Raw genomic sequence first — 13,614 nt, 5'->3', positions numbered from 1 at the left:
AGTAGCTATCTGTGAAACTGCTGTGTGATGTTTGAATTAATCTCACAGGGATAAAAATTTCTTTTGATTCAGCAGTTAGAAAATGCACATTTTGAGGAATCCGCTAAGGGACATTTAGTATCCCATTCAGGCCTACGGGGAGAAGTCAAATATCCTGAGATAAAAACTGGAAAGAATCTCTCTGTGAAACTGCTTTGTGATGTGTGAATTTATCTCTCAGTCGTAAATGTTTCTTTTGTTTCAGCAGGTTGGAAACACTGTTTTTGAAGAAAGTGCAATGGGGAATTTGGAAGCCCACTGTGGCCCATGGGGAAAAACTGAATACCCCAAGACAAAAACCAGACAGAAGCTATCTTTGAAACTGCTATGTGATGTGTGGATTCATCCCATAGAGTTAAAACTTTCTTCTTATTGGGGAGGTTGGAAACACTTTTTGGAAAATCTCACATGTGGGTGTCTATTAGGGCCTATGAAGAAAACCAGAATATCCCCATATAAAAACTAGAAAGAAACTATTTGTGAAATTGCTTTGTGATGTGTGGATTCACCTCACAGAGTTAAACTTTTCTATTGATTCAGCAGGTTGGATACTTTTTTTTGGAGAATCTGCGATGGGACATTTTTGAGCCCTTTCTGGCCTATGGGGAAAAACTGAACATTCCCAGATAAAAATTAGAAAGAAGCCATTGGTGAAACTGCTTTGTAATGTGAAAATTCACCTTATAGATTTAAACCTTTCTATTCATTTAGAATGTTGGAAACACTCTTTTTGGAGAATCTACAAACTGGCATTTAGGAGCCCATTGAGGCTGATGGTACAAAACAGTGTATCCTCAGATAAAAACGAGAAAGAAGTTATCTGTGAAACAGCTTTGTGGTGTGTGGATTCAGTTCACAGGGTTATACCATTCTTTTAATTCAGCAGTTTGGAAATGCTTCTTTTGTAGAATCTGTGAAGGGACATTTTGGAGCGCATTAAGGCCTATGATGAAAAACCAAATATCCCGCAATAAAAATTTGTAAGAAGCTTTCTGTGAAACTGCTTTGTGACGTTTGATTTCAGCACAGAGTAAACCTGTGTTTTGATTCCACAGATCAGAAACTCCTATTTTAGAATCTACAAAGGGTCATTTAGAATATACAAAGAGTCATTTTGGAGTGCAGTAAGGCCAATAGTGAAAAACCAAATATACCTAGAAGCAAAGAAACATGTTTTCTGTGAAAGTGCTTTGTCTCCATTCAGCTCACAGAGTTAAACTTTTTTTTTGATTCAGCAGTTTGGAAAAACTCATATTGTAGATTCTGTAAAGGGACACTTAGAAGGACCTTGAGACCTACAGTGAAAAACTGAATATCTTGTGATAAAATGTGTAAAGAAGCTATCTGTGGAACTGCTTTGTCATATGTGGATACAATTCACAGAGTTAAACCATTGTTTTAATTCAGCAGGTTGGAGACCCTCTTTTTGTAGAATCTGCAAAGGGACGTCCTGGAGCCCATTATGCCTATAGAGAAAAACAGAATATCTCATGATAAAATTTCAAAATAATCTATCTGTGAAATTTCTTTGCAATTAATGCTTTCAGCTCACAGACTTACATTTTTATTTTGATTCAGCAGGTGTGAAACACTTTTTGTAGAATATGTGAAGGGACATTTCAGATCACAGTAATGCATACGTAAAAAACTGAATATTTCATGATAAAAACTAAAGAGAAACTCTGAAACTGCTCTGTGATGTGTTGATTCACCTCACAGAGTTAAACTTTTCTTTTGATTCAGCATGTTGGAAACACCCTTTTTGTACAATCTGCTGAGGAACATTTTGGAGAATAGTGAGACCTATAGAGAAAAGTTGAATATCCCATGATAAAATCTTGAAAGAAGCTGCATGAGAAACTGTCTTGTGATATGTGGATTCAGCTCACAAGTTAAACCATTCTTTTCATTTGGTAGTTTGGAAACACTCTTTTGTAGAATCTGTGAAGGGACAGTTCAGAGGACAGTAAGGTCTATAGTGGAAAATCACATAGCCCTTTGTAAAAATTAGAAAGAAGTTATTTGTGAAACTGATTGATGATGTGTAGATTCAGCTCACAGAATTAAACATCTCTTTCCTTCCAGCATGTTGGAGACACACTTTTTGTACAATCTGCTAAGGAAGATTTTGGAGCACAGTAAGGCCTATAGTGAAAAATCAATATTCCATGAGAATAACTAAAAAGAAACTATATCTGAAACATTATTCTTAGGTCTGCATTCAGCTCACAGATTTAACTTTTCTTTTTCATTCTGTAGTTTGGAAACTCTTTTTTGTAGAATCTCTGAAGGGACATTTCAGAGCCTACCAGGCATATAGCGAAAACAGAAGCATCCATGATGAAATTTAGAAAGAAGCTATCTGTGAAACTGCTTATACAGATTCAGCTCACAGAGTTAAACCTTTCTTTGGATTCAGCAGTTTGGAAATACTCTTTTTGTAGAATTTGCTAATGAACAATTTGGAACACACTAAGACCTACAGTGAAAAACCTAACATCCTATATTAAAAACTAGAAAGAATCTATCTGTGAAACTGCTTTGTTTTGTGTGGATTCAGCTCACAGGGTTAAATTTTTCTCTTTTGATTCAGCAGTTTGGAAACACTGTCTTTATAGATTCTGTGAAGGTACATTTTGGAGTGGAGTAAGGCCAATATTAACAAAACTGAATATGCCATGATAAAAACTAGAAAGTTATCTGTGAAAACTGCTCTATGATGTGTGAATTCAGCTCAAAGAGTTAAACCATACTTTTGAATCAACAGTTTGGAAACTCTTTTTGTAGAATCTATGAAGGGACATTGAGGCCTATAGTGGAAATCTGAATGCCCTGTGATAAAAACCAGAAGGAAGCTATCCGTGAAATGGCTTTATGCTGTGTGGCTTAGGCTCCTAGAGTTAAAATTTTCCTTTTTTTCAGCAGGATAGAAACACTGTTTATGTAAAATCTGTGAAGGGACATTTCAGAGTGCAGTAAGTCCTAAATTGAAAATTGTATATCCCACTAAAAAACTAGAAAGAATCTATCTGTGAAGCTGCTTTGTTACGTGTGGACTCAGCTCATACACTTAAACCTTTATTTTCATTCACCTGCTTGGAAACACTTTTGTTTGGAGAATCTGCAAAAGAGCATTTCAAATCCCATTTTGCTTATAGAGAAAAGCAGAATATCCCACAATAATATCTAGAAAGAAGGTATCTGTGAAACTGCCTAGTGATGTGTGGATACAGCTAACAGAATTTAAACTTTGTTCTGATTCAGAAGTTTGGAAAAAGTGCTTTTGTAGAATCTGCAAAGGGACATTTCAGAGCATAGTAAGGCCCATAGTGAAAAACCGAATATCCCACAATAAAAACTAAAACTGTGATGTGTGGATTCAGCTCACAAAGTTAAACCGTTTTTTAATTCAGTGGTTTGGAAAGTCTTTTTGCAGAATCTGTGAAGGAATATTTCAGAGCACAATAAGGCCTATAGTGAAAAATCAAAAATCCCATGATAAAATCTAGAAAGAAACTGTCTGTGAAAATGTTTGCCAAGTCTCCATTCAGCTCACAAGGTTAAACCATTCTTTTTATTCAGCAGTTTGCAAAAGCTCTTTGTGTAGGATCTGTGAAGGCACATTTTGAGACCACTAGGCCTACAGTGAAAAAGTGAACATCTCATGATGAAATCTAGAAAGAAGCTACATGAGAAACTATTTTGCTATTTGAGGATTCAGTTCAAAAAGTTAAACTGTTTTTTTTGGCTCTGCAATTTGGAAACACTTTTTTTTGTAGAATCTGTGAAGGGACATTTCAGGGTACCATCTGGCCTACAGTGAGAAACAGAATATTCCTAGATAAAAACTAGAAGGAGATTGTCTGTGAAACTGCTTCCTGTGCATTCAGCTCACAGATTTAAACCTTATTTTGATTCATCAGTTAGAAAACACTCTTTTTGTAGAATCTGCAAAGAGAAATTTTGGAGCACAGTGAGCCCCATAAAGATAAAGTGAATATTCCATGATTAAAAACCAGAAAGAAGCAATCTTTGAAACTGCTTTGTGAAGTGTGCATTCAGTTCACAGAATTAAACTGGTCTTTTGATTCAGCAGTTTGGAAACACCATTTTTGTAGGATATGTAGAGACATTTCTGAGCACAGTAAAGACTGTAGTGAAAAACAAATTATCCCACAATAAAAATTAGAAGGAAGAATAGTTGTCAGTCTGCTTTGTGATGTGTGCACTCAGCTCACAAAGTTAAACCTTTCTTTTCATTCAGCAGTTTGGAAAAACTCTTTTTGCAGAATCTGTGAATGGATATTTCTGAGGACATTGAGGCCTATAGTGAAAAAGTGAATAGCCCATGATAAAAATTAGTAAGAAGCTATCTGTGAAACTTCTTTGTCATGTGTCAATTCAGCTCATAGAGTTTAGCCTCTCTTTTGATTCAGTAGGTTGGTAACTCTCTTCTTGTAGAATAAACAAAGAGATATTTCAGAGAAAAGTAAAACCTGTAGTGAAAAACAGAAAGTCCCACGATAGAAACTAAAAAGCAGCCATCTACAAAACTGCTTTGTGATGTGTGGATTCAGTTCTCAAAGTTAAAATTACCTTTGATTTGGTGGTTTCAAAACACTATTTTTGTAGCATCCACTAAGGGACATTTCAGAGTGCAGTAAGAAAAAAACTGAATAGCCTATTTAAAAACTAGAAAGAAGCTATCTGTGAAACTGCTTTGTGAAGTCTCCATTCAGCTCACAGTGTTAAAATTTTCATTTGATTCAGTGTTTGGAAACACTTTTTTTGTAGAATCTGTAAAGGGACATTTTGGAATACAGTAGGCCTATAGTGAAATACAGAATATCCCATGATAAAATCCAGAAATAATCTATCTGTTAACCTGCTTTGTGAAATGTGGATTCATCACACAATGTTAAACCACTCCTTTGATTTAGCAGTTTTAAACACTCTTTTTGTAGAACCAGAGAAGGGAAATTTTGGAGCATAATAAGGCCTACAATGAAAAAACAAGTATCTCTAGACAAAAACTGGAAAAAGTTATCTGTGAAATTGCTTTCTGATGTGTGCTTTCAGCTCACACAGTGAAATTTTTCTTTTGGTTTTGATTTTGTATAATTTGGAAGGTATTGAGGCCTGTAGTAAAAAATTGAACATCCCACGATAAAAACTAAAAGAAGTTACCTGTGAAACTGCTTCATGATGTCTGGATTCAGCTCTCAGAAGTAAACCTTTCTTTTCATTCAGCAGTTTGGAAACACTTTTTTTAGAAGCTGCAAAGGGACATTTTGGTGGACATTGAGGCCTACAGTAAAAAACCTAGTAGCCCACAATGAAAACTAGTAAAAAGCTGTCTGTGAAAATGCTTTGTGATGTGTGTATTCAGCTCACAATGTTAAGCCTTTCATTTGATTCAGTTCAGTGGAAACACTCTTTTTCTAGAATATGTGAAGGGACACTTCAGAGCACAGGAAGGCCAATAGTAAAAAACAGAAGATCTTGCAATAAAAACAAAAAGAAGCTATATGTGCAACTGCTTTGTGATGTCATTCAGCTGACAGAGTTAAACCTTTCTGTTGATTCAGCAGTTTGGAAACACACTTTTTGAAAAATCTGCAAAGGGATATTTCAGAGACAACCAGGCTGATAGTGTAAAACAGAGTATTTCATCATAAAATCTTAAAGAAACCATCTGTGAAACTTCTTTTGGAATATCTCAATTCAGCTCACAGAGTTAAATCTTTCTTTTGATTCAGATATTGGAAGCACCCCTTTTGTGAAATACGCTAAAAGATATTTCAGAGTACAGTAAGATGTATCGTGAACAGCAGAATATCCCAAGACAGAATCTAAAAAGATATTATCTGTGAAACTGCTTTGTGATATCTGCATTCAACTCACAAAATTAAACCTTTCTTTTGATTCAGCAGTTTGGGAACACTCTTTTTCTAAAATCTGCAAAGGGATATTTCAGAGACAACTTGGCCTATAGTGGAAAACCTAACATCTTACATTAATATCTAGAAAGAAGGTATCTGTGAAACTGCTTTGTGATGTTGGATTCAGCTCACAGTGTTAAATTTTTATTTTGATTCAGCAGGCTTGAAACACTTCTTTGGAGAATCTGAGAAGAGACATTTCAGAACACATTAAGGTCTTTTGTGAAAAACTGAATATTGCTTGTAAAAACTGAAAAAAAAAACAAGTTTTCTGAGAAACTGCTTTGTGATGTCTGCATTCACCTTATACAGCCAACCCCTTCTTTTGACTCACCAGTTTTGAAACACACTTTTTGTAGAAGCTGCAGAGACATTTCAGAGTTTATTGAGGCATATTGTGAAAAAACCATCATCTCGTGTTGAAAACTAGAAAGAAGCTCTCTGTGAAACTTCTTTGTAATGTCTGCATTTACGTCAGAAAGTTGAAGTTTTCTTTTGATTCAGTAGTTTGGAATTGGATTTTTTTTTTTTTTTTTTTTTTTGGAGAATCTACAAGCGACATTTTGGAGCCTAATAAGTCTATAGTGAAAATCCAAATATCCTGTGATAAAAACTAGAAAGTCGTTATCTGTGAAACTGCTTTATGATATGTGTATTTGGATGAGTTAAACTTTTCTTTTGATTCAGCAGGTTGAAAACACTGTATTTGTAGAAATTGTGAAAGGACATTTCAGAGGGCAATAAGGCCTGTGGTAAAATACTGAATATCCCTAGATAAAAACCAGAAAGAATTTATGTGAAACTACTATGTGGCATCTGCATTTACCTCACAAAGGTAAATATTTTGATTTAGCAGATTGGAAACACATTTTTTTTTTTTTAGATGGAGTTTCACCCTGTCACCCAGGCTGGACTGCCATGGTGTGATCTCGGCTCACTGCAACTTCTGTCTCCCAGACTCAAGTGATTCTCCTGCCTCAGCCTCCCTAGTAGCTGGGATTACAAGCATATGCCACCATGCCTGGCTAATTTTGTAATTTTAGTAGAGATGGCATTTCTCCATGTTGGTCAGGCTGGTTTTGAACTCCTGCCTTCAGGTGATCTGCCTGCCTCAGCCTCCCAAAGAGCTGGAGTTACATGCATGAGCCACTGCACCTTCCTTTGGAGATACTTTTTTTTGTGGAAGAGATGTTTTAGAGCACATTGAGGTTTGTAGTGAAAAACTGAGTATCTTTTGATTAGAAACTAGAAAGAAGCACTGTGTGAAACTGCTTAGTTATGAAAGGACTCAGCTTACAGAGTTAAATCTTTCTTCTGGTTTAGCAGATTGGAAACACTATTTTTGTGGAATATGCAAGAAAATATTACAGAGCACAGTGAGGTATATAGTGAAAAACATAATATCTCACAAAAAAACTACAAAGAAGCTATCTGTGAAACTGCTTTGTGATGTGTGGAATCAGATCACAGAGTTGTATTTTTGTTTTGACAGAGGAGTTTGGAAAAACCCCTTTTGTAGCATCGCCTAAGGGACATTTCAGAGTGCACAAAGGCCTATATTGAAAAACCGAATATCTTGCCATTAAAACCTGGAAACAAGCTATCTGTGAAACTGCTTTGTGATGTGTGGATTCTGCTCCCAGAATTAAACCTGTCTTTTGATTCAAAAGTTTAGAAACACTCTTTGTAGAATACACAAATGGATATTTCAAAGCATAGTATAGCTGATAGTGCAAAACCAAATAACTTGAGATAAAAATTAAAAAGATGCTACGTTTGAAAAATTAAAAAGATGCTATGTATGATTTTTGTAGAATCAGCTAAGGGACTTTTCTGAGCACACTAAGGCCTATAGTGTAAAACTGAATATACTGTGATAAAAACAAGAAAGAAGCAATCTGTTAAAATACTTTTTGTTGTGTGCATTCAGGTCAGTGTTAAAACTTTCCTTTGATTCAGAATTTTGGAAATACTCTTTTTGTAGAATCTGTGAGGGGCATTTCTGAGGCCACTAAGCCTATAGTGAAAAATCAAATATCTTGTGATAAAATATTGAAAGAAGCTAGCTGAGAAACTGCTTTGTGATGTGTGGATTCAGCTTACAAAGTTAAATTGTTCCTTTCATTCAGCAGTTTGGAAACACTCTTTTGTAAAATCTGCAAAAGGGCATTTTGGAGTGCAGTAAGGCCTATAGTGAAAAATCGAATATCCCTAGATAAAAACTAGAAAGAAGCTCTCTGTGAAACTGCTTTGTGATATGCGCATTCAGCTCACAGAATTAAAACTTACTTTTGATGCAGCCATTTGGAAACACTCTTTTTATAGAATCTGTGAAGGGACATTTTGGAGGGCAATCAGGCTTATAGTGAAAAACCGAATGTCCCATGATAAATTCTAGAAGGAAGCTATCTGTGAAACTGCTTCATGGTGTGTGGATTCATCTCTTGTACAATCTAAAAAGGCATATTTCATAGGACACAGAGTCCTATAGTGAAAAAGGAAATAGCCTGTGATAAAAACTAACAAGAAACTATCTGTGAAACTTCCTTGAAATGTGTGGATTCTGCTTCCAGAGTTAAACCTGTCTTTTAATTCACCAGCCTGGAAACACTCTATTTGTAGAATCTGCTAAGGGACATTTCAGAGCACATTAAGGCATATAATGAAAAACCCAATATCCCATGATAAAAATTAGGAAGAATCTATCTGTGAAACTGCTTTGTGATGTCTGCATTCAGATCACAGGTGTAAGCCTTTCTTTTGACTGAACACTTGGAAGTACTCTTTTTCTAGAATCTGTGAAGGCACATTTCAGAGGCCATTAGGCCTATAGTCAAAAACTGAATATCCCAAAATAAAAACAGAAAGAAGCTAACTGGGAAACTGCTTTGTGGTGTCTACATTCAGCTCACAGAATTAAACCTTTCTTTTTATTCCACAGTTGGGAAACACTCTTTTTGAAGGATCTAGAAGAGACATTTCAGAGCCCACCATGCCAATAGGAAAAAAATGAATATCTAGTGATAAAATCTAGAAAGTAGCTGTCTGCAAAACTGAATTATGAAGTGTGGATTCAGCTCACAAAATTAAACTGTTTTTTCTGATTCAGCAGTTTTGAAACACTCTTTTTGTAGAATCAGTGAAGGGACATTTCAGTGCACAGTAATGCCTACAGTGAAAAGCCAATTATTCCATGATAAAAGCTAGAAAGAAGAAATCTGTGTAATCGTTTTGTGATGTGTGCATTCAACTCACAGAGTTAAATCTGTCTTTTGATTCAGCAGGTTGGAAACACTGTTTTTGTGGGATCTGAGTGATATTTCAGAGAGCAGAAAGACCCATATTGAAAAACCAAATATCCCTAGATAGAAAACTAAAAAGAAGTTTTCTGTGAAACTGCTTTTTGATGTATGCATTCAGCTCAGAGTTAAACCTTTCTTTTGATTCAGCTATTTGGAAACACTCTTTCTGTAGAATCTGCAAAGGTACATTTCAAAGTGCATTAAGGCCTATAGTGAAAAAACGAATATCCCTGAAAAAAAAGTAGAAAGAAGTTATCATAGAACTTATTTCTGGTGTGTGCATTTAGCTTACAGAGTTAAACCTTACTGTTGATTCAGCAGTTTGGAAACACTCCTTTTGTGGATTTAGCAAAGGGATATTTGGGAGGGCATTGAAGCCTATAGTGAAACATTGAATATTCCTTGATAAACAATTGAAAGAAACTCTCTGTAAAACTGCTTTGTGAGGTTTGGATTCAGTTTACAGATTTAAACTTTTGTTTTCACTCAGCAGTTTGGAAACACTCTTTTTGTAGAATCTGTGGGAGACATTTCAGAATGCAGTAAAGCCTATAGTGAAAAACTGATTATCCCACAATAAAAAGTATAAAGAAGTTATTTCTGAATCTGATTTGTGATATGTGCATTCAGCTCACAGAGCTAAACAATTGTTTTCTTGTAAATTTGTTTGAGTTCTTTGTAGATTCTGGATATTAGCCCTTTGTCAGATGGGTAGATTGCAAACATTTTCTCCCATTCTGTAGGTTGCCTGTTCACTCTGATGGTAGTTTCTTTTGCTGTGCAGAAGCTCTTTAGTTTAATGAGATCCCATTTGTCAATTTTGGCTTTTGTTGCCATTGCTTTTGGTGTTTTAGACATGAAGTCCTTGCCCATGCCTATGTCCTGAATGGTAATGCCTAGATTTTCTTCTAGGGTTTTTATGGTTTTAGGTCTAACGTTTAAGTCTTTAATCCATCTTGAATTGATTTTTGTATAAGGTGTAAGGAAGGGATCCAGTTTCAGCTTTCTACATATGGCTAGCCAGTTTTCCCAGCACCATTTATTAAATAGGGAATCCTTTCCCCATTTCTTGTTTTTGTCAGGTTTGTCAAAGATCAGATAGTTGTATATATGTGGCATTATTTCTGAGGGATCTGTTCTGTTCCATTGATCTATATCTCTGTTTTGGTACCAGTGCCATGCTGTTTTGGTTACTGTAGCCTTATAGCATAGTTTGAAGTCAGGTAGCGTGATGCCTCCAGCTTTGTTCTTTTGGCTTAGGATTGACTTGGCAATGTGAGCTCTTTTTTGGTTCCATATGAACTTTAAAGTAGTTTTTTCCAATTCTGTGAAGAAAGTCATTGGTAGCTTGATGGGGATGGCATTGAATCTATAAATTACCTTGGGCAGTATGGCCATTTTCACGATATTGATTCTTCCTACCCATGAGCATGGAATGTTCTTCCATTTGTTTTTATTTTATTTTTATTTTTTTTTTCATTCTTTTTTTTTCTTTTATTATTATTATTATTATTATTATTATACTTTAGGTTTTATGGTACATGTGCGCAATGTGCAGGTAAGTTACATATGTATACATGTGCCATGCTGGTGCGCTGCACCCACCAACTCATCATCTAGCATTAGGTATATCTCCCAATATTTACAAGAAAAAAACAACCCCATCAACAAGTGGGCGAAGGATATGAACAGACACTTCTCAAAAGAAGACATTTATGCAGCCAACAGACACATGAGAAAATGCTCATCATCACTGGCCATCAGAGAAATGCAAATCAAAAGCACAATGAGATACCATCTCATACCAGTTAGAATGGCGATCATTAAAATGTCAGGAAACAACAGGTGCTGGAGAGGATGTGGAGAAATAGGAACACTTTTACACTGTTGGTGGGACTGTAAACTAGTTCAACCATTGTGGAAGTCAGTGGGGCGATTCCTCAAGGATTTAGAACTAGAAATACCATTTGACCCAGCCATCCCATTACTGGGTATATACCCAAAGGAAAATAAATCATGCTGCTATAAAGGCACATGCACACGTATATTTATTGCAGCACTACTCACAGCAACAAAGACTTGGAACCAACCCAAATGTCCAACAACCATAGACTGGATTAAGAAAATGTGGCACATATACACCATGGAATACTATGCAGCCATAAGAAATGATGAGTTCATGTCCTTTGTAGGGACATGGGTGAAGCTGGAAACCATCATTCTCAGCAAACTATCACAAGGACATAAAACCAAACACTGCATGTTCTCACTCATAGGTGGGAAGTGAACAATGAGAACACGTGGACACAGGAAGGGGAACATCACACACTGGGGCCTGTCATGGGGTGGTGGGAGGGGGGAGGGATAGCATTAGGAGATATACCTAATGTTAAGTGACGAGTTAATGGGTGCAGCACACCAGCATGGCACATGTATACATATGTAACAAATCTGCACGTTGTGCACATGTACCCTAAAACTTAAAGTATAATTAAAAAAAAAAAGGAAAAAAAAAATTGTTTTCATTCAGCAGTTGGGAAACATTGTTTTTTTAGACTCTACCAAGAGATATTTTGGAGTGTATTGAGGTCTGCAGTGGAAAACTGAAAAGCCCAGGTTAAAAACTAGTAAGAAGCTATCTGTGAAACTGCTTTGTGATGTGTGCATTTAGCTCACAGAGTTAAGACTTTGTTTTGATTCAGCACATTGGAAACATTCTTTTTTGTAGAATCTACAAAGTGATATTTTGGGGCACAGTAAGGCCTGCAGTGAAAAACAGAATATCTCAAAATACAAACTACTAAGAAGTTCTTTGTGAAACTGCTTTGTGATGTGTGCATCCAGCTCAAAGAATTAAATTTAACTTTTGATTCAACAGTTTGGGAACACTCTTTTTCTAGAATCTGTGAAGGGATATTTCAAAAGGCATTGAGGTCTATACTGAAAAAATGAATATGCCACTATTAAAACTAGAAAAATAATCGGCTGGACATGGTGGCTTTTGCCTCTAGTCCTAGCATTCTGGGATGCCTGAGTGGGTGGATCATGAGGTCAGGAGTTCAGGACTAGCCTGGCCAAGATGGTGAAACCCTGTTGCTTGTATAAAAGCAAAAATTAGGCAGGCACAGTGACAGGAGCCTAAATCTCAGCTACTTGGTAGGTTGAGGTCAGAGAATCAATGGACTAGGGTGGCAGAGGTTGCTGTGTGCCAAGATCAATCCTCTGAAACCCCAGCATGGGTGACAGAGTGAGACTCCATCTCAAAAAAAAAAATCTAGAAAGAATCTATCTGTGAAATTGCTTTGTGATGTGTGCATTCAGCTCACAGAGTGAAACCTTTATTTTGATTCAGCAGATTGGAAAAACTCTGTTTACACTAACTATAAAGTGACATTTTGGGGAATAGTGAGGCTTATAGTGAAAAACAGAATATCCCAAAATAGCTAGTAAGAAGCAATTTGTGAAACTGCTTGTGATGCATACATTCAGCTCAGAGAGTTAAAGCTTACTTCTGATTCAGCAGTTTGGAAACACTCTTTTGGTAGAATCTGTGAAGCAGTATTTAGGAGTCCACTGAGGCAAATAGTGAAAAACTAAATATCCTGAAATAAAAACTAGAAAGAAGCTATCTGTGAAACTGCTTTGTGTTGTGTGCTTTCAATTCTTGTTGTACAGCATTACATTTGGTTCGACAATTTGAAAACACATTTTTTGTAGGATCTGCGAAAGGATATTATAAGAACCAGAAGGCTTGTACTGAAAAACACTATATCCCATGATAAAAACTGGAAAGAAGCTTTCAATGAAACTTCTTTGTGATGTGTGCATTAAATTCATAGAGTTAAACCTTTCTTTTTTTAAATTCAGCTGTTTGGAAACACTCTTTTTGTAGAATCTGAGAAGGTACATTTATGAGGGTATTGAGGCCTACAGTGAAAAATGAAAAATCTTCTGATAAAAAGTAGAAAGCAACTATTTGTGAAACTGCTTTGTGATGTGTGGATTCATCTCACAGAGTTAAACCTTTCTTTTAATTCAGCAGTTTGGAAACCCTTATTATGTAGAATCTGCAAGGGGACATTTGGGAATGCACTGAGGCGTATAGTGAAAAACTGAATATCCCAAGACAAAAAACTACAAAAAAGCTATCTATCAAACTACTTTGTGATGTGTGATTGGGCTCACAGAGCTAAACCTGTCCTTTGATTCAGCAAGTTGGAAACATTCTTTTCGTAGTATTTGCAGAGGGACATTTTGGAGGGCATTGAGGCCTATCATGAAAAACTGAATATAGCACGATAAAAACCTAGAAGAAAGTATCTCTGAAACTG

The 13,614-nt window shown here is 36.1% G+C and overlaps 1 pseudogene; it reads left to right on the top strand.

The window, feature by feature from the left end:
• Nucleotides 1-13,062, top strand: part of LOC129025757 (heat shock transcription factor, Y-linked-like) — a 29,928-nt pseudogene extending 16,866 nt beyond the window's left edge.
• The last annotated feature ends 552 nt before the right edge of the window (nt 13,063-13,614 follow it).

Source organism: Pongo pygmaeus, chromosome Y (assembly GCF_028885625.2).
Source record: "Pongo pygmaeus isolate AG05252 chromosome Y, NHGRI_mPonPyg2-v2.0_pri, whole genome shotgun sequence".
NCBI classification, from domain to species: Eukaryota; Metazoa; Chordata; class Mammalia; order Primates; family Hominidae; genus Pongo; species Pongo pygmaeus.
Note: the sequence above shows the minus strand (reverse complement) of the source record. Positions and strands in the feature narration are given on the sequence as shown.